A 20,169-nucleotide genomic window follows, 5' to 3' on the forward strand; every position below is an offset into this window, starting at 1 on the left:
GATCGCCCTCCCATTAACAGATTTACTAAAGACAAAAGGGAAGGGAGAGCAAACGGCTAAACCCACAAACAAGCTTAGCTGGGGGCCGGAATGCCAGGTGGCATTTGAGAAACTGAAGGACCAATTCACTTCTGAACCGGTCCTCCAGCACCCAGATGAAAACCAAACCTTCATAGTGCAAGTGGATGCGAGCGATGCGGCCGTGGGCGGAGTCCTCTTGCAGAGAGGGGAGGACGGGAAAGTACGGCCCTGTGCATACTTGTCTAGAAAATTCACTGAGGCTGAGCATAATTGGAATGTCTGGGAGACGGAAGCCTTCGCAGTCAAGGTAGCCCTTTCTACGTGGCGGCACTGGCTGGAAGGGGCACAGCATCAGTTTGAGGTGTGGACGGACCACAAAAACGTAGAGGCTTTGCACGCCTCCCGAAGGCTGAATGCTAAACAGCTTCAGTGGGCCGAATTATTCTCAAAGTTTGATTTCACCCTAAAGTTTCTTCCAGGCAAATCCAACTTCTTAGCGGACACCCTTTCGCGCATGCCCCAGTTGCAAAGCAGAAGGGAGGAGACTATTGATACTGTTTTCTCTCCCCGTCAGTTGGGAGGTGTGGTCACCACTCGTAGCCAAACAACCAAACAGCAGAGGGAGTCAAATGGGTGGATAGCTAAAGTGAAAAGCGAGGTGGAATAAGAGGGGGAGCGAGCGCCCACAGGAAAAATGTCTCAAACGGCAGCGGGAGACTGGATTAAAGAAAACAAACTTTATATTCCCACTAGCCTCAGGAAAGAGGTGTTACAGCAATGTCATGATTCCCCCACCGCAGGCCATTTCGGTTATCTAAAGACTTTACACTTGGTTCAAAGGCAATTTTGGTGGCCAGGAATGAGAAAGGATGTGTCACAATATGTGTCTTCCTGTCCTACTTGCATTATGGCCAAGCCTAGAAGGGGAAAGCCTCCTGGACTGCTACAGCCCCTGGAAGTTCCTAATCGGCTAATCGGCCTTGGGAGGTGATCTGAATGGACTTTATCACTGATCTACCCCCCTCTAAAGGTTGTACTTGTATTCTAGTAGTGGTGGATTTGTTCTCCAAACAAGCTCATTTCATTCCGTGCACCACTGTGCCTACAGCTAGAAAGCTGGCCAGTTTGTTCATGAAATGTTGTAAAACTGCACTCTTTTCCTTCCAAGGTGATTTCGGATTGCGGTGGACAGTTCGTGTCATGGGCTGGGCCAGCCCAAGCAGGGTGGTTCAAGTCCAAACCTTAAAGCCAAAGTCAAAGGGGAGTTCCAAGAGCACAAGCCAAGTCAAACCAGTGGTCAGAGCACGAGATAAAGCCAGGAGTGAGTCCAGAGTCCAAAAGCAAGGTCAGGCACAGTCCAAGGTCAGTCACCGATAGTGTCAGGTCCAAAAGCAGGCACGGGCAAGGTTCACGAAACACGGAGTGGTTGCAAGCAGTAGACACGTTGCTTCCACGCCCAGCAGTTCCTCCAGACTGGCTCTTATAGCCAGGTGTGGTTTTCAGCCAGCTGCTGGGGCTCTATCCTGTCACTACTCATCATCACTCTCCAGCAGCTGGCGTTGGCTTAAGAGGCGAGCACTGCGCCGTCTCTCCTGCAGTTCCAGTCTCTGGCGCTGCCTGCGGCGTTCCTTGGGCGTGGGTGAACCTGGGGGGGTGGAGGCTCTTGGCTGCGCTGCACCTGTAGAAGTCCCTGGCTGAGCTTCCTCTGTAGTATTGGAGCTTGAGGGTGCTGGTGCCTCAGCTGCTGGCTGTAAGCTCTGATCAGCCAGCAGCTGTTGCTCCTGATTGCTGGCTTCTGCTGAATCAGGGCTAGGGCTGGCTACACAGGGCTCCTCTTCTCCAGAGGAGTCCTGGCTGGCTACACGAGGCTCCTCTCCTCCAGAGGAGACCTCACTCTCAGACTGGGCCATGACACCATCCCCCCTCCCAAGGCCCCCCCTCTTCTGCGGCCCGGGCAGCCCCGGTTTCTGAGGATAGGCCCGATGGAACTGTCGGACTAGACGGGGGGCATGGATGTTCACGGCAGGCTCCCATGAGCGGTCTTCCGGCCCATACCCCTTCCAGTCCACCAAGTACTGTACTTGCCCCCGCCGGCGACGTGAGTCTAGGATCCGGGCAACCTCATATTCCTCTTGCCCCTCGACGGTAATCGGAGGCGGAGGGGGCGGTGGCCCGGGATGGTGCGGGTCCGGGGGTGAAGCCGGGACTAGAAGGGACCGGTGAAACACAGGATGGATCGGGAGGGTTCGTGGTAGTTGCAGGCGGTAGGCCACAGGGTTCACCTGGTCTGTGATCACAAAGGGTCCAAGGAACCGGGCATCTAGCTTTTTGGAGGGCCGTTGGCTGCGGATATGGCGGGTGGATAACCAGACCCGATCACCCACAGACAAGGGAACACCAGGTTGCCGTTTCCGATCCGCAGCCTCCTTGTAGCTTCCCTTGGCAAGCTGGAGTTGTTCCCGCAACAGCTCATGTATGGATTGGAGTTCCTGGAGGCGATCATCAGCGGCTGGAATTCCCGACAATGGTGCTGTGCTAGGGAAGAAACGAGGGTGGTGGCCATAGTTTGCCATGAAGGGGGTCTGCTGGGTGGAGGAGTGCACTGCATTGTTATATGCGAACTCGGCCAAAGGCAGTAGAGCTAGCCAGTCATCCTGTTGATGGTTTGTGTAGCATCTCAGATATTGCTCCAGGGTTGCATTGGTGCGCTCTGTCTGCCCGTCAGATTGGGGGTGGTGTGCTGAGGATAAGTGGACTTGGGTGCCAAGAAGGGAGTGCAGGGCCTGCCAGAACCGAGAGGTGAATTGAACTCCCCGATCAGAAATTATATGATCCGGACGCCCATGGAGTCGAAAGATGTGCTGAAGGTACAGGTGTGCCGTTTCCTGAGCAGTGGGGGGTCCAGAACAGGGAACGAAGTGGGCCATCTTTGTGAACAAGTCCACCACCACTAGGATGCAGGTGTGGCCTTTGGAGCAGGGCAGGTCTGTAATGAAATCCATGGAAATAGTCCTCCATGGCCCAGTGGGTGTGGGGAGTGGATGCAGGAGACCAGAAGGTTTGCCGGGGACGTCTTTGGCCCGTCTACACGTTTCACAGGCTGCCACATACCGGGCCACATCCGATTGCACCCGGGGCCACCAGAAGTCACGGGTCAAGAGATGAATTGTCTTGTGGCGGCCGAAGTGCCCGGCAGGTCTAGAATCGTGGACCAGCTGCAGTACCTTTGTTCGTAGAGAGCCTGGGGGTACATAAATCCGGCCTCGGTGGGTCAGTAGCCCCTCTTCCTCTGCAAATCCCTCTGCCTGGGGATGGGGAGATCCCCGGACGTTCTGGAGGTACTTCTGGGCAACGGGGTCCAGCAGCTGTTGAGTCTGTATCTCCTCCACCAGCCCCGGAGGGGGTTGCGTGGCGGCGAAAGTTTCTGGAGCCAGGATGGTCATTGGAGGTTGTTCCAGGTCGGGGGATGTGTTGTACTCTGGCTTTCGGGACAGAGCATCGGCCTTCTTATTCTGGGAGCTGGGAACATAGGTGATCCTGAAATCAAAACGGGAAAAGAACAACGACCAGCGGATCTGTCTCTGGTTGAGACGGCGGGCAGTTTGGAGGTGTTCGAGGTTCCGGTGGTCAGTGAGCACTTGGACTGGGTACCGAGCCCCCTCCAGATGATGCCGCCAAACCTCAAAGGCTGCCTTTATTGCCAGCTGCTCCCGCTCCCAGATGGTGTAGTTCCTTTCAGCGGGGGTCAGCTGGCGAGAGTAGTAGGCACAAGGCTGTGGAGAGCTAGAGGGGGTTGCCCGTTGTGAGAGCACCGCTCCAATGGCGGTGCTGGAGGCATCTGCTTCAACTAGAAAGGGTAGCTGGGGATCCGGGTATCGAAGGACTGGTTGCGTGACGAAGCGTGTCTTCAGGGTCAGGAATGCCTCGCTGGCTTCCGGTGTCCAACGGAAAGGTTCTCGAGGCTGGAGAAGTCGAGTGAGAGGGACGGCTATGGATGCAAACTGGGGGATGAATTGCCGGTAGTAATTGGCAAACCCCAGAAATCGCTGCACATCCTTCCGAGAACGGGGGGCTTGCCAAGTCTGTACAGCCTCGACTTTAGCTGGGTCCATTTGGATTCCGTGGGGTGATAGCACATGGCCAAGGAATTCCACGGTAGGTCGGTGAAATGCACACTTTTCCAGTTTGGCGAATAGGCCATGCTGCCGGAGTCTTTGCAGCACCGTCCGCACATGCCGAGTATGTTGCGACGCATCACGTGAATAGATTAATATGTCATCCAGGTAAACAATGACAAACTGATCCAGGATATCTCGAAAGATGTCGTTCATCAGTCTCTGGAACACAGCTGGCGCGTTAGTCAGGCCAAAGGGCATTACCCGGTACTCGTATTGTCCATATCTGGTACTGAAGGCGGTCTTCCATTCATCGCCTTCTCGGATACGCACCAGGTTGTAGGCTCCCCGAAGATCCAGCTTGGTGTAGATCTGGGCTCCCTTGACTTGCTCCAAGAGGTCGGAGATCAGAGGCAGTGGGTACCGGTCGCGAACGGTGATCTTGTTCAGGGCCCGGTAATCATTGCACAGCCGGAGTTCTCCACTTTTCTTTTTGACGAAGAGGACTGGGGCAGAGGTAGGCGAGGTAGAGGGCCGGATGAACCCTCGCTGCAGATTGGTGGTGAGGAAGTCCCGGAGTGCAGCCAACTCAGGCTCTGATAACGAGTACAGGCGTCCCACTGGCAGGGGGACTCCAGGAATCAAGTCTATGGCACAATCATATGGCCGATGAGGGGGAAGTTGGTCTGCTCCCTTTTCCTCAAACACATCTTCAAACTCTGCGTATTCCTCTGGCATCACAGAGGCCTCCTGTACAGCGGCTGCAATGGGACCTGGGCATTGATTTTCGTGTGGGCATGGGTCCCGGAAGCAGAGGTCCAACTGGCCCCACCGGATAACCGGGTCATGGCGGCAAAGCCAGGAAAGTCCCAAGACCAGCGGGAACTGAGGGATGCCTACCACATCAAAGCAGAGCCGTTCACGGTGCTGCTGGATCTGCAAGAGGAGGTCCTGGGTCTCCTCGACCACGGGCCCAGAACGTAGCGGTCGCCCATCAATGGCCTCAACTACGGTGGGGGTCTTTTTTGCCCGCAAGGGAATTCGGTGCTGTGCGGCAAACTTGGCGTCCATGAAGCAGCGGGATGCCCCTGAGTCTATCATGGCATACACAAATAGCCATCGACCATCAGGCAGGCACAGCTTTACTGGCACCAGGAAGGGTTCAGGAGGAACACTGGAGGCATTGGCCGTTCCCACAAATTGTTTAGTGGGAGTCTGCTCCTGGACTATAGCTCGGGTCCTTCTTTTGGCAGGGCACCCATCGGCAAAATGGCCCACCCCACCACAGTACCAGCAGAGGTTGTGGGCATGACGCCTCGCCTTTTCCTCTGGAGGCAGGTGGGTAGAAGGCATGTTCAATGGTGTGGGTTCCGCTGTCCTTTCAGGCAAGGTCTGGGGCGGGGGTGGCTGGCGTAGCGCACGTGCTTGCCGCCGGCTCTCCAGTCGTCCATCAATACGGAGGCATAGGAGAATGAGTGCTTGCAGCCCTCCTGGTCGTTCAGATCGAGCCACTTCATCCAATACTGCGTCAGATAGTCCTTCCAGGTACTGGTCGACTAAGGCTGCTTCGTTCCAGTCCAAGTCCTGAGCCAGTAGCTGGAATTCAGTGGTATATTGGGCCACAGTCCCATCTCCCTGGGTGAGGGCACGTATTTTCTGGTTTGCTTTCACAGCTTTCAGTGGGTTTGCAAAGGCGGCGGTAATGTGAGCCACAAAGCTTGGAAAATCCCCCAGCAAAGGGGATTTGGCCAGTAACAAGGGTGTGGCCCATCTTGCTGCCTGCCCCTTTAACAGGCTGAGGATAAAGCCGACTTTGACTTGATCTGTGGGGAAGTCTCTAGCCCGGAGTTCAATATATAGCTGGCACTGGGCGAGAAATGCTGGGAATTCTTCCACATTGCCCTCAAAACTGTCAGGAGGCTTCACTGGGCATTTTGCAGGCAGAGGTGCAGCAGGGGCGGCAAGGAGAGTAGCAATCTGCTGCTGCAAAGTCACCAGTGCTTGGGTTAGTTGTAGTACCTGGTCCTGCAGCATTGCCAGGCTCCCTGGGGTGGGTGTTGCCATGTCCATGCCAGGGAGTTTTGGGTGGAAGCAATCTGTCACGGGCTGGGCCAGCCCAAGCAGGGTGGTTCAAGTCCAAACCTTAAAGCCAAAGTCAAAGGGGAGTTCCAAGAGCACAAGCCAAGTCAAACCAGTGGTCAGAGCACGAGATAAAGCCAGGAGTGAGTCCAGAGTCCAAAAGCAAGGTCAGGCACAGTCCAAGGTCAGTCACCGATAGTGTCAGGTCCAAAAGCAGGCACGGGCAAGGTTCACGAAACACGGAGTGGTTGCAAGCAGTAGACACGTTGCTTCCACGCCCAGCAGTTCCTCCAGACTGGCTCTTATAGCCAGGCGTGGTTTTCAGCCAGCTGCTGGGGCTCTATCCTGTCACTACTCATCATCACTCTCCAGCAGCTGGCGTTGGCTTAAGAGGCGAGCACTGCGCCGTCTCTCCTGCAGTTCCAGTCTCTGGCGCTGCCTGCGGCGTTCCTTGGGCGTGGGTGAACCTGGGGGGGTGGAGGCTCTTGGCTGCGCTGCACCTGTAGAAGTCCCTGGCTGAGCTTCCTCTGTAGTATTGGAGCTTGAGGGTGCTGGTGCCTCAGCTGCTGGCTGTAAGCTCTGATCAGCCAGCAGCTGTTGCTCCTGATTGCTGGCTTCTGCTGAATCAGGGCTAGGGCTGGCTACACAGGGCTCCTCTTCTCCAGAGGAGTCCTGGCTGGCTACACGAGGCTCCTCTCCTCCAGAGGAGACCTCACTCTCAGACTGGGCCATGACAGTTCGTTGCCAACTTTTGGCGGGAGCTTTTACAACTGGCGGGCATTGAACAAGGATTAAGCTCCGCCTACCATCCCGAGAGCGATGGGCAGTCTGAAAGGCTAAATCAAGTGTTAGAACAATTCATCAGATGTTACATTAATTTTCAGCAGGATAACTGGACCGAACTGCTCCATTTAGCAGAATATTTGTATAACAATTCGGTCCACAGCTCCACAGGAGAAACACCTTTTAAAATTGTGCATGAATATGAAGGAGTAGCGTTTCCATTTGACTTACGACCAGAAAGCAAGCAAGCCGGAGACTTGGGAGATTGGTGGACCTGCATCTCCAAGCAACGGACCTTAATTCAAAAGACTCTGGCCAAAGCGAAAGCGGATTACAAAAAGTATGCTAATCGCCATCGTGTGGAGCAGTGGGAATTGCAGCCTGGGGAAAAAGTCTACATTTCCACCAAGAACTTTAAAATAGAGCAAGCCAGCAAAAAATTAGGGTTGAAATATTTGGGACCCTTTGAAATAAAAAAAGTCATAAACGGGGTGACTGCAGAACTCGAACTCCCGAAGAATCTACACCATGTACACCCCACGTTTCACATCAGCCTACTGAACAAAGCACCACCCCCAGATGGATGGCATCCTGAGCAACCAATACCCCATCCAACCCTTATTGATGGCCAAGTACACTATGAAATAAAAGAAATTTTGGACTCAAAACACAAACATAATAAACTCTTTTACATAGTTAGGTGGAAGGACTTTGAGGAGGGGTTCAGAGAGTGGGTGGAAGCTTCTCAGGTCAGAGCCCCAAGGCTCCTTGCTAAGTTTCATTCTAGGTACCCTGAAAAGGCGGGACCAGAAGGGTGAGAGGAGGGGTCTTAAGGGGGGCAGAATGTCAGGATCTAATATATCCTGTGGTTCCTTGGTCAGAGTTACGCCATGTTTAATTCTGTAGTCGTTAGCCTTTCTCTCCCTCCAGGTCCAGGTGTTATTTTGACTGCGCTTTCCATGGGAGAGAATACTCTTATCTCTTTCTACAGCCAGAGACCTTGACGGGCTGAGCCTTCCCACAGCAAAGTTCTCATCACCATGGAAGATGGGGGGAAGGCTGGGAATGAAGGGTTTGATGTATCACATGTTGTGCTTTCTTTTTTCATTCTCGACAATGACCGTGTTCAGCCAAGATCCTTTCTAGGCCTTGGAATATGGATACTTGTGTCAGAGCCTAGTCTTTCAATAAACCTTTTGAAATCAAGAAACTTTAAGCTTCTTGCAGAAGGGGGGAGACGAACTCTAGATAACAGGGATTCCATAGTCTGACATGTGCAGCCTCAGACATGCAGCCTCCCCTTGTTGCGCCGCTGCGCCTGCCAAGCCACCAGCCGTGGTGCACTCCTCTCTGCCTCCCCCTCAGGTATGCCACCGCCACCGCACTGAACCAGGCAAGGAACCAGCCAGAAGCGAAGCCGCTGCTCCTCACGAGGAGGGCGCAATTTCTGCTGCCCAAACTCGTGCCACCTGGATGTCAGAAAAAGAGCAGGAGCTAAAAATGCCTCCTGCACTGTCCGAACACACAGAGCAACTGAAGCCTCAGGGGCGGAGGTGGCTCCTACTGTGCTTTTCTCCACTCCCAGCTGAACCCCAGATGGCTGGGAAAAGCCGTCCGCCTCCTCCTCCTTCTGAGAAGGCAAACTTCGGCCCCCGGCTTAAGCCGCTGTGCAGCTGCCAGGAAGGGGGCGTATTTCCTAAGAACTGGATGCAAATAAAAATGAAGGCTCAGAATCAGATATTTCAGAAACTGATTCTGATTAGAGACTTGAGTGCAAATACATTTTATTTTTATTATTTTAAAATGTGACTAATGTACATAATTAAAATGCTATGTGTATACTGATAATACGCTACTGAATAGTTCAATGCTTTAAAGTTATGAAGTGTAACCTCCATATCAAAATGCGCTATTAGTTCTATTGTATGAAACCATTTTTTAACCAAATAATATATGAATTGTTATTTACTAGAAAGCTTATGTTTTCTGTTTAACTCTTGTTTTTTTCCTGTTTTTCAGGTAGCAAAAATTAAGATAAACATGCTAAGGTAACGTAGGGTATATCAGCTTGCTGGGTATATGTGCAATTTTGATTGTAGAAAACTGAGATGTTTATAAATTTTAAATTCCACAAATATGACAAACATTAAAATTTGATATAGTGAGGAAGTTATGAAGGAAGCATTTTATTTTGTTAAAGCAGTAAAATTAGATTAGGTTTGATAGGATAGTAAGTATTACATATATGTTAATTAACCCCAAAATTTCCATCCCTTACAAGCTGCCTTATACAGAATCAGAGCATTTGTTCATCAAGGTTAGTATTATCTACTCAGACTTCTAGAGAGTCTATCGGCTTGCCAGAAACCCTTCATGCATTTGTGCTGAAAGCATCTTCATGTATGAATATGTAATACACGAATGTATTCAGGTCTTGGAATTTAACTTATAAGGCCGCAGTAGCACAATATTTACAAAGCTACATAGGAGACTTTACATTGTCGGCAGGCACATCTGGATGAAGAATGGGATCCCCTGGTTTTCAAACCAGCCACATCTGTCCAGATGCCTCATACATTTCTTCTGAGCAGCCACTTGGGCAGAATCAGAAAAGAACATCAAATAGATTCTTTACCCTGATAAACCAATTATGTTGTCAGTTCTCGGGATTCTGCACAAACTTGACAAAGCATGCTTTTGGAACTGTGATTGTAGCCTAGAGCTCGTAAAAGCTTCAAGAGGATATTGTTGAAATATATGAATTATCTGTGGACATGGCTGACTCCTTATGAGCCGCACTGTCATGTCCCAGGGCTGGTCCCCTGGGGGCTTTCAGATGGACACTCCATTCACTCTATAGCGCTGGCAACCAGTGTGAAGGTGAGCTATGCATTATATTGCCACTAGCACTGCTCTGTGTTACCTACTGCAGACAATAATCACAATTTTTTTCTACCTTTCCATCAACTACATGGCCAATTATAGTCGCCTGGTTCCAGTATGGAAATTCCCTCTTTTACTCCAGTGATGATGGTCTAATTCAGTATAAGGCCATTTCTACACATCCTTAAAGGGATGGCCCACTCACCAAACACTGGTAGCTTTTCCTCATCACTCCAGACGTTTCTGTTTTCAAAACAGTCGCAGGCTGCCTGGCTTCTGGTTTTTTGGCACCTTTTCAGGAAATGCACTTTCCTGTGGTTGTTACTAATTTTATATCTCTGTGTACCTACAGTGTAGCCCATGAACCCAGCTAATCTTGCAACTGTTCTTGGGATCACTTCCCAAACTGCTTCTTACCCTACAGACATCAAAAGCAGGCATTGTGTTCAATGTTGGTCATTTAAAGGATGCATCTGACTGTGCAAGCACAAAGAGGTGATGGACTACAAATAATTTTTGAGGCTAACAAGAAAGAGTCATTGGAACACCGGCAATTTTGTCCATAAGGTAAATGCAGCATCCGAAAGCAGCTTAAGAGCTGATTCACCCTTTATTTCTTAATTTGGGGACAACAGCTTGAGACTTGCTTCTACAATGTATCAGTTACCATCTACAATTTAATCTCAGATTCTAATAGCATCTTGATTCAGTGAACACTACACAGTTAACATTTGTGGTGTGGAGAAACTTCTTTGCTATCCTCAACGGTGCTTGTTCATTGAGTTACAATGCCATTATTTCATGGAGCTTGAATACAGCGACCTAGCTAGAGGCTGATGTATTGAATCAGACCAGTATCATTGCCTGATGCTATTTAATTCATGTTAAGATATAAATCTGACACATTCATGGAATGTGTGTTCAAGCGTTAAGATCGTGGTACATTAAGTGAAGTCCCTTAGCTATTCAAGATTGTAACAGTTCAGCCTTCAAAGTACTCCACGGGTGTGAGATACTTCCAAAACTGCATCTGAGCATCAAAGCCTGATGCTACAATGGATGAATTGAGAGCCTTCTCATTTAGAGGAGAATTGTTCTGGTTTGAAGCTTATGGCCAAAGTAATTGAAAACTGCATCATTCTTCTCTAGGCAGAGTGTGTGGAGTGACAATGAGTGTCTCTGTATGAGACATCTGACTCATGAAGAACATGTATCAGGAGATGCAATGTTAGCCAGGAAGGGTAGTTTAAAAAGAAAGAGCCGGTGGCAGGGCAAAGGTTTGCTGTATACTGGAGCTGTGTGAAGGGGCTGTGAAATGCCAGAAGGGAAACATCAGCCCATTATAACCTCTCCAGGTCCAAGCCCAGCTCTGGAAGGCAACTCCAGCCCATTTCCATTCCTTACTGCCCTCTGGTTAGCTGGTTGTGATCCCACACAGTTTTAGACTGGAGAGGTGAAATTGACAGAGCTTTTGGGGGGGCAAAGATGAAATTAACAAACCCTCTGAGGATGATCTCTGTCGGCTCTGTCTTTTAAAACTACGCTTCCTGGCTGACATTGCATTTCCCTACACTTGACAAACGTGCGCCAAGGCATCTCATGTAGAAAGACTCAATAGAAAGTGTAGACACTTGGATTCCTTCAATGTCCATGATAGCCCTGTAAGACAGCATTCTTACCAAGATAGAGTTCACATGACATAATTCTTTCACTAATGCACTGTACTGTGCAGTCCTATGCAAAGTTTCTCCAGTTTAAGCCCAGTGATTTCCATGGTCTTAAGGTGGAGTAAGTGGGCATAGGATTCACTGGTAAAGTCTAAAGTGGTTTTGTCAAGTATCTTAAGATTTTTGAATGATAGAAAACAAAATAAAACCAGAGTTCTCCAGGGGGCTGCTTCACTTGGCAGACAAACACCTACTAGTGGTCCCTGGCCCCAAGGAGGTTCACTTTGCTCAACCAGAGCCAGGGATTTCTCGGTTCTGGCACCAACCTGGTGGAACTCTCTGTCTGAGCCAACCCAAGCTCATTCGGAGATGTTCCGCCAGGAATCTGGTGATTGAGGTGGGCGAGCCATCCAAATTGACCATGCTGGCCTTCTGCCACGGGGGATGGGTGTCCCACCTGACTCTGTATCCATCTATAACCAGCCACCCTGCCCGTGATTTGTTTAGGCTGAATGGGTAGTGCAATATGTGCGCAGCTGTCTTACACATCATATTACTAATTGCTGATTTTATAGTTATGCTGCTAAGTTTTATTTTTGTAGATTTTATACTGTTGTGATCAGCTCTGAGCCCACTTGTGGGGAGAGCAGAATATAAATAAATAAATAAATAAATTTATTAATTAAATAAATTCTGGGGACATCAAACTGTAAATTACTTAATCTAACTGCAGAGTCACAGTTTGTACACCTGTTTGGGATATAACATGTTAAGATAACTCTTAAAAACAAATGATTTAAAAATAATGAGTCCTATATACCATATTTTGTTAAAGTAGATATTTGGGGCAAGTAGATATTTGGGGCAACTGTGTGAAACAGTTTTAAATTTTATTTTTTACTTTCAAGCTTTTTTTACTCAAGGCAGATGTGAACAGAATCACAGAATCACAGAGTTGGAAGGGGCCATACAGACCTTCTAGTCCAACCCCCTGGAGCAGGCCTTTTTTCTGGGAAAAGAGGTGGTGGAACTCAGTGAGTTGCCAGCACAGGGGGCAACTCTTGGCAGGAGGTGGTGCCCCTGGTACCACACGCTCCCAGGACTACACAATGACGTCACTTTGGGCCAGCTGGAACAAGGGGGGAGTTTTTTAAAGTTTAAATTGCCCTCGGCGAAAATGGTCACATGGCTCCAGGCAGAGGGGGATTTAGATTGCCCTCCATGCTGCTGGAGCGGTGCGGGGGGCAATCTAAACTCTCCTCTGTCTGGAGATCAGGGGGGCGGGGCCACCAGCCATGTGACCATTTTCAAGACATGCTGGAACTCCGTTCCACCGCGTTCCAGCTGAAAAAAAGCCCTGCCCCCGCCCAATGCAGGATGAGCCTAAAGCATCCCTGACAAATATTCATCCAGCCTCTTCTTGAAAACTGCCAGTGAGGGGGAGCCCACCACCTGCCTGCACAACGCAGCATAAGGCATCCAGTAAGCAGTACAATAGGACTAGGATTACACAGTTAGAAAACGATGCAAAAAAGAAAAAAGTCTGTAAGCTGACATACCATAAATAATGCTGAAAATGGATTGCTAAAGTAGGAAACGATGCAATAGGAGCAAGACAGTATATACGATATTCAGTGTAATAGACTATAATCCTATTGCCTTATAAAAGCACCATCCTGAACCATTCCGTTATATTATACTCCTATTCTCTTTATAAAATGCCACCCTGAACATTTTTGCTTTGCACATTCTGTGGAATGACAGAAGCGTGGCCGCCTTCCCAGCTTCCTCAGGCAGGCTCATTCCACAGAGAAACCTCCGGTATGGGGCAGCTGCTGATCTTATCCTTTGTAGGATCCTTTCCAGGGTGGCACCTTCCGAAAGCTCTGCTCAGATGAGTAAGGCTGACATGATGGAGCACAGCTACAGAGGCTGTCCAGCAGATTTGCACATCCAAGGCCCTGACGTGTTTAGTAGGGGATAACCAGTACCATGAATTGAACTAGGTAACTGATAGGTAACTAGTGACCGCAGTATAGTCCAGCAAGCACTCCATAGTAACTGAGCTGCAGCATTCTGTACCAACTAGTTTCTGAGAAGGCACTCCAATAGTGCACTCCAATAGTTTAGTCTCGAGGTCACTATGGCATGGATCCATGTGGCTAGATTGGCTGAATTAAGAAGCCACTTTCTGAACTGAAGGAAGATGAAAGAAAGCTCCCCCCCCCGCCCCGCAGCTGTATTAACTTGCTTCTCGAGTAGTAATGCTGGTTCCAGTGTAACCACTAGGATCTTAACAGAAAGCTAAGCTACAAGTGACGAATGATCAAGTGACGTGATCAAGTGGAGTGCAAGTGAACAGGGAGGAATACACGTGAGTGTTAACTTGCCGTTCAAGTGTCATTCATTACTTGTAGCTTGGTCCAGAGTCAGCAAGGGTTAGCTTAACCCCACAGAAAGTATGAAGCGCAGTGTCCTTTAGGACCTCAGCCATCCCAGCCAACATCACGTTTGTCTTGACAGGATTCAGTTGCAACTTGTTCACCTGTAGCCAGTGTCTCGAGACCTCTGCAGCATAGCCAAGCAATCAGGATAAGGAAATATAGAGACAGGTGTCATCAACATGCTGATGACATCCTACTGTAAAACCATGAGATTAAATAGTATGTGAGTTATACAGAGCCTTGTCCCCCTGGTAGATATGCTGACGGAATCTGACCTGGATGAGACTGAGAGCCAAGCTACAAGAGATGAATTACATGAGGACGCACACGTGAAGGGAGTCACAATGTTAGCTAGGAAGCTGAGTTTTTAAAAGAGATCCAAAGGCTTTGTCAATTTCCCCTCTCCACAGAGCCAGGGAGGTTGCTGCTCAGAGGGTTTGTCAATTTCCTCTTTGCCTCTGGAAGGCTCTGTCAGTTTCACCTCCCCTTCTAAGTGGGCATTGCCACCAGCTCCACTTCTAGTCTTGGCCAGGTGAAGGGGAGAGCAGGCATTGCCACCCGCTTTGCTCCTGATCCCAGCTGGGTGAAGGCAGGGGCGAGCATTACCATGTGCTCCATTCCTGATCTTGGCCAGGTGAAGGGGGGAGTGGGCATTGCCACCTGCTTTGCTCCTGATCTGAGCTGGGTGAAGAAGGGATGGGCATTTCCACCTACTCTGCTGATCCTAGCTGGGTGATGGTGGGGGCAGGTGGGCATTGCCAGCTACTACACTCCTGATCCCAGCTGGGTAAAAGTGGAGGGTGGGTATTGTCCCCTGCTCCATGCCTGATCCTAGCTGGGTAAAAGGTGGGCAAGTATTGCCACCAGCTGGGTAAATGCAGGGGGCGTGCATTGCCACCTGCTCCACTCCTGATCCCAGCTGGATGAAGGGCAGGCAAGCATTGTTACCTGCTCTGCTCCTGATGTCAGCTGAATGAAGGTTGGGGTGTGCATTGCCACCTGCTTTGCTCCTGATCCTAGCTTGGTGAAGGTGGGGGGTGGGCATTACCACCTCCTCTGCTCCTGATCCCAGCTGGGTGAAGGCAGGGGTGGGCATTTCCACCCGCTTCGCTCCTGATCCCAGCTGGGTGAAGGCAGGGGTGGGCATTGCTAGCTGCTCCACTCTGAATCCCAGCTGGGTGAAGGTGGAGGGCGGGCATTGCCGCCTTCTCCATGCCTGATTTCGGCCTGGACTTCCCGCCGTGGCATGCTCTCTGGAAGTCTGGTTGCCTCATCTGGGCTTCCCTCCACAGCAGCGCCCTCTGGTGGCACACCAGTATAAGAAGTCTTGAATACGCTTAGCCTTTTATATTGTAGGATTAGATTTATATTCCACTCACTCTACATGCAGATTTGAAGCAGATTACAAAAAAAGATATAAAATCAACAGGGTAGCATAAAGATATAAAAACATCAGTATAAAATCATTTAAACAGCAGTGCACATATTGCAAAACCCTCCAGTATCAACAAATCTGTGGGGCAGGATGGCTGACTGATAAGGCAGCAAAACCGGAAGGGCATAGCCCCCCCCCCTTTATGGCAGGAGTCCGGTTTGGTGGCCCGCCCACCTCAGCCCCCATATACCTGTCCTTGAACCTGATTCAAAACTCAACTGGGAGCCAGTGCAGCTGGTGCAAGATTGGTGTTATATGCTACTGACTTGGATGCTGCCAGTGAGAAACAGGCATGAGAACTGGGGCAGGGTTTGGACATGCCGAGTGCGTGAACAAGCATAGAAATGCCCGATCTGCCTTCTGGTTGGGACAAGCCCTAGCCCCAGGAGTTATTAAAAAAGCAACAAGATATATGGGTGGGGCCAGTAAGGTACGTGTAGTCTCTGAAGTACATGGGCACTCACATGCCATGTCCAATCAGTGCTAACCCTATGATCCTTCTGAATACATTACAAAAATGAAACAGAATGCCATTTGACTGCGATTTAATGCCAAAGAAAGAATAGTTGAGAAGCATTTCTTTAAATGAGATTAAAACAATGTCACAACTAGTCAATAATTTGTACTATAAAACAGGGAATCCGGAAGGCCTTTGTGAATTATGTATAAAGTTATAAACTGTAAACAGTCCTCCCAGCATTTCTTGTATATTATACTGAACAAGGTAAAGAGTCCAGTAGCACCTTTAAGACTAACCAACTTATTTGTAGCGTGAGCTTTCCAAAACCACAGCTTTCTTTGTCAGATGCATCTGACGAAGAAAGCTGTGGTTCTCGAAAGCTTATGCTACAAATAAGTTGGTTAGTCTTAAAGGTGCTACTGGACTCTTTACTATTTCGCAACTACAGACTAATACGACTAACTCCTGTAATCTATATTGAAGAAGGAGTTTCCACCTTCCCCATTATTTCCATGGAAGTCCCCATAGCCTCTTCCATTTTCCTGCTTCCTTCCTGCCTTTCTACCCCCCGCCCACCTCTTCTTTATCTGCCCCTCCCCATCTTCGGCTATCCCTGCTTCCCTCCTCTTCTTCCCTCACCAACATTGGGAAGTAAGCCTTTTCTTGCCTTCAGACAGCCCCCTAACCTTAAACAACTTTTCACTCTTAACAATGTTCTTCCCAACACCGACACAGACTCTGGGATGAGAGCCTGCAATAAACCAAGATGCCAACTCTGTCTACATATTTACTCTCCAACTACAGCTCTGCCCCGGAGGTGCAAATTACTCCAAATATACAAAACTTAACTATTACTACACCGAATGTTTATAAATTTTTTAAAGCTTTTTATAAACTGCAAAGTCCAGGTGTTCCTGGAAGAGACGGGTCATGGGACGGAGACAGTGTTGGTTGCCCTCACAGACGATCTCCGGAGGCACCTAGATTGGGGTGAGGCAGCGCTGCTCATCTTGTTAGACCTTTCAGCAGTGTTTGACACCATCGACCATGAGTTGTTGGCCCACCGTCTCGCTGATGTGGGGATTCGTGGGACGGCCTTGCAGTGGCTTGTCTCTTTTCTCCACAGTCAGGGACAGAGGGTGGCGCTGGGGGAGAAACTGTCCGCACACCAACCTTTGGAGTGTGGTGTCCCAAAGGGGGCGATACTCTCTCCCCTGTTGTTCAATCTTTATATGCGCCCCCTCGCCAAGTTGGTGCAGAGTTTTGGACTGGGTTGTCATCAATATGCAGATAACACCCAATTGTATCTCTTGATGGGTGGCCGACCTGACTCTGCCCCTGACACCCTGTTGAGAGCTCTGGAGGCTGTGTCTGGGTGGGTAGAACAGAGGAGGCTGAAGTTGAATCCCGTGAAGATGGAGGTCCTGTACTTGGGCTGTGGACTGTCGGAGGCAGGGATCCTTCTCCCGACCTTTGGGGGGCACCACTTGTGCCCGTACCATCGGTTAGGATTTTGGGTGTGATTTGTCAGGTTCAGAATGCTCTCATGTATGTTCTTGCCTAACCGACTCCATCTTTAATCCTCTCAGTGTTTAAGTGCTTTCCTTACAGGTGCCAAGGTTCCCAGGCAGCTATCTCACAGAGAAGGATTGTTTTGGCTACCGCTGTTCCATCAAGAACCGGCCTTGAGAGACTTTCGCTTTCCTAGCTTCAAAGGAATTGTTTTGAGAACTATGGGGGGAGGTTGGGCCTGCTGGGATCTGTTACTTTGTACCTCATGCTTTGCCTGTCATTGGTAACAATGCATATGTACCATCCTGAATATTGTATGCAGGCCAGTGGACTATAATGAACTAATTCTTCAGTAAAAACCTTTTGGAAACAATGGACTGTTGTCTGATTGCAGAAGGTAGTCTGGAGTAAGGACATTATCTAGCCACAGCTCTGACATTTTGTTACCAATCCTCTTTTCCAATGCCTAAGCTGGATCAAACGGACTCCAAAGCTGTCCCGCTCAGGGATCCTTTGTTTGACCCATATGCCTCCCCCGGCTCCCAAGGATTGGAACCTCAAGGACCTGTACCAAGGGAAAACAGCTCCTCTGTTACTACGCTCTACACTCTCGCTCCCAGCAGTGCAGATACCCGGCCCAGAGCTACAGCCGAACCACTGTTTTCCGTACCCACTCCAACGCAGTGGGGTGCGAGACCAAGGGAGACGAGGGAACGGAGGGCCAGTACGATGTTCACGCAAACACAGGTGGATAGTCGGCGCAGTTTGGAGTCGATACCCGAGCATACCAGCAGCCAACCGTGGCTCTACTGGAACAGGACGACCGAACAAACGGAGTGGGAGACGTCCCGCCGTGGCGCCCTAAGCTGGGATTATTCGGAGGTCACCCCGTGGTCGGGGCAACAAGAAGTAAGTGAGCACCAGGGGGTGCAGCTTCAAAGCAGAACGATTGCGATTGACTCTGGTATATCGGCAATCACTGGGTTGGCGAAAGGGATCTTAGCTGCAAGGTCTCAAGAAGAACAAGAAGTAGAAGTACCCTTGCCTTGGCAACAGACGAAAGCCACGAGACCACATACCGAAAATGTGCAGACCTCGCAGGCTACTGGATATACAGAACAGGAGGAGGAAAATCCAGATAGAGTGCAAGTCTTGGAGACCCGACTAGCAAGCATGGAAGAAAGCTTAGCCCACGTGGTCCACCTGCTGTCTGTACTCGTGGTGGGGGACGGTGGACGTGAACCGCCAGCTGGTCTACCAGACATCAGCCAAAGTTTGTCAAACCTACAAAATCTTTTGCCCCGTCCGGAGGGCCCTATCCAACCGTGGCCACAACAGCCACCGGAAACAGGGGATTCTGACTCTGTAACCGGGGAAAGACCTTGTCCAGAAGACCCAGAAGAACCCCTTCCCGAACAGCCGATCATACCAGATGACAACGGAGCCGGCGGAGGGGGTGGAGAACCGAGTCCAGAAGACCCCCTTCCCGATCGTCCAATCATTCCCGCTGACAGTGGAACCGGAGGAGGAGGTGGGGAACCAGGACCACCACTGAGGCCCACTTCCCCTATAGTGCCTCCACCCACGACCCAAGCGAATCAGCCACCAAGCCTCCCGAGAGGTGATACACCGCGAGTCATCCCCGGCACGAGCAGAATTGGAAGAGGTACTACTCCCAGACCACACCAAACGCCGGGGCCGCGGGGGGCCATGGTGCCCTTCCAACCTATATCTCCTCACCCATCCCCGTTTCAACCGGCACCCCAAGGGCCAGTTCCCGCTCCTCTTTTACCAGCGCCCAGATTACCGACGCCTCGAGGCCCACCGCTGGTGCAGCCAGCACCCTTACGGCCAGCGCCACTACAACCCGTACCTGGAGGGCCTCCCCAGCCGATCCCGGGAGGGCCTCCCCCACAACAACCTCAACCGTATCCCCAACAACCTCCGCCGCAGCTACCACCAACGCCGCGGCAGCCTCCTTTACAACTCGCCCCGCTCGACGTCTACCCGATGCCAGCACCCAGGCAAGAACTTCCCATGGGTTGGGTTAAGCTGGAAGCTACGTTTGATGGAGATCCTTCCAAACTGGGATTTTTCCTTGTCCAAGTGGTACAGTTTTTCAATCGATGGGGACATCTATTTGGAAGTGAAGCCAGTCAAATCGAACACCTGGGATCGAGACTTCAAGGCAAAGCGGCTGACTGGTATGTAGGACTTTATGATATTGGTGCCCCAGAGTTGAATACACTTCAAGGGCTAGTGGACGCACTCCGAGCTCAATATGAAGATCCCCTAGAAGAAACTAGGTGTCAGGTTCAGTGGGTATATGAGCTGTACTGTCTCCATTTTCTAATGCTTCTAGTGTTTAAGTGTTTTCCCCACAGGTGCACAAGTTCCCAAGCAGACTTCTCACCGAACGAGATTGTTTTGTCTAACAACGTCCCATCCCAGATTGGCCTTGACAGAGTCCAGCTTCCCAAGACTGAAAGATGTTGTTTTGAGAACTGTGGGGGGAGGCTGGCTCAGCTGGGAACTGTTACTTTGTACCTCATGCTTTGCTCTTCATTGGTAACAATGCTCTTGTACCATCCTGGATCTCCTATTCAGGACAGTGGACTATAATGGGTCATTTCTACAGTAAAGTTTCCTTATTCAAACAATGGACTCTTGTTTGCTTGTAGAGGAGAACCTGTAGGAAGGATATTATTTAGCCACAGTCTGACATTTTGTTACCAATCATGTCTCAGTCGGGCCCAGCGGACTCCAAAGC

This window comes from Eublepharis macularius, chromosome 7 (assembly GCF_028583425.1).
Source record: "Eublepharis macularius isolate TG4126 chromosome 7, MPM_Emac_v1.0, whole genome shotgun sequence".
Taxonomy (NCBI): Eukaryota; Metazoa; Chordata; class Lepidosauria; order Squamata; family Eublepharidae; genus Eublepharis; species Eublepharis macularius.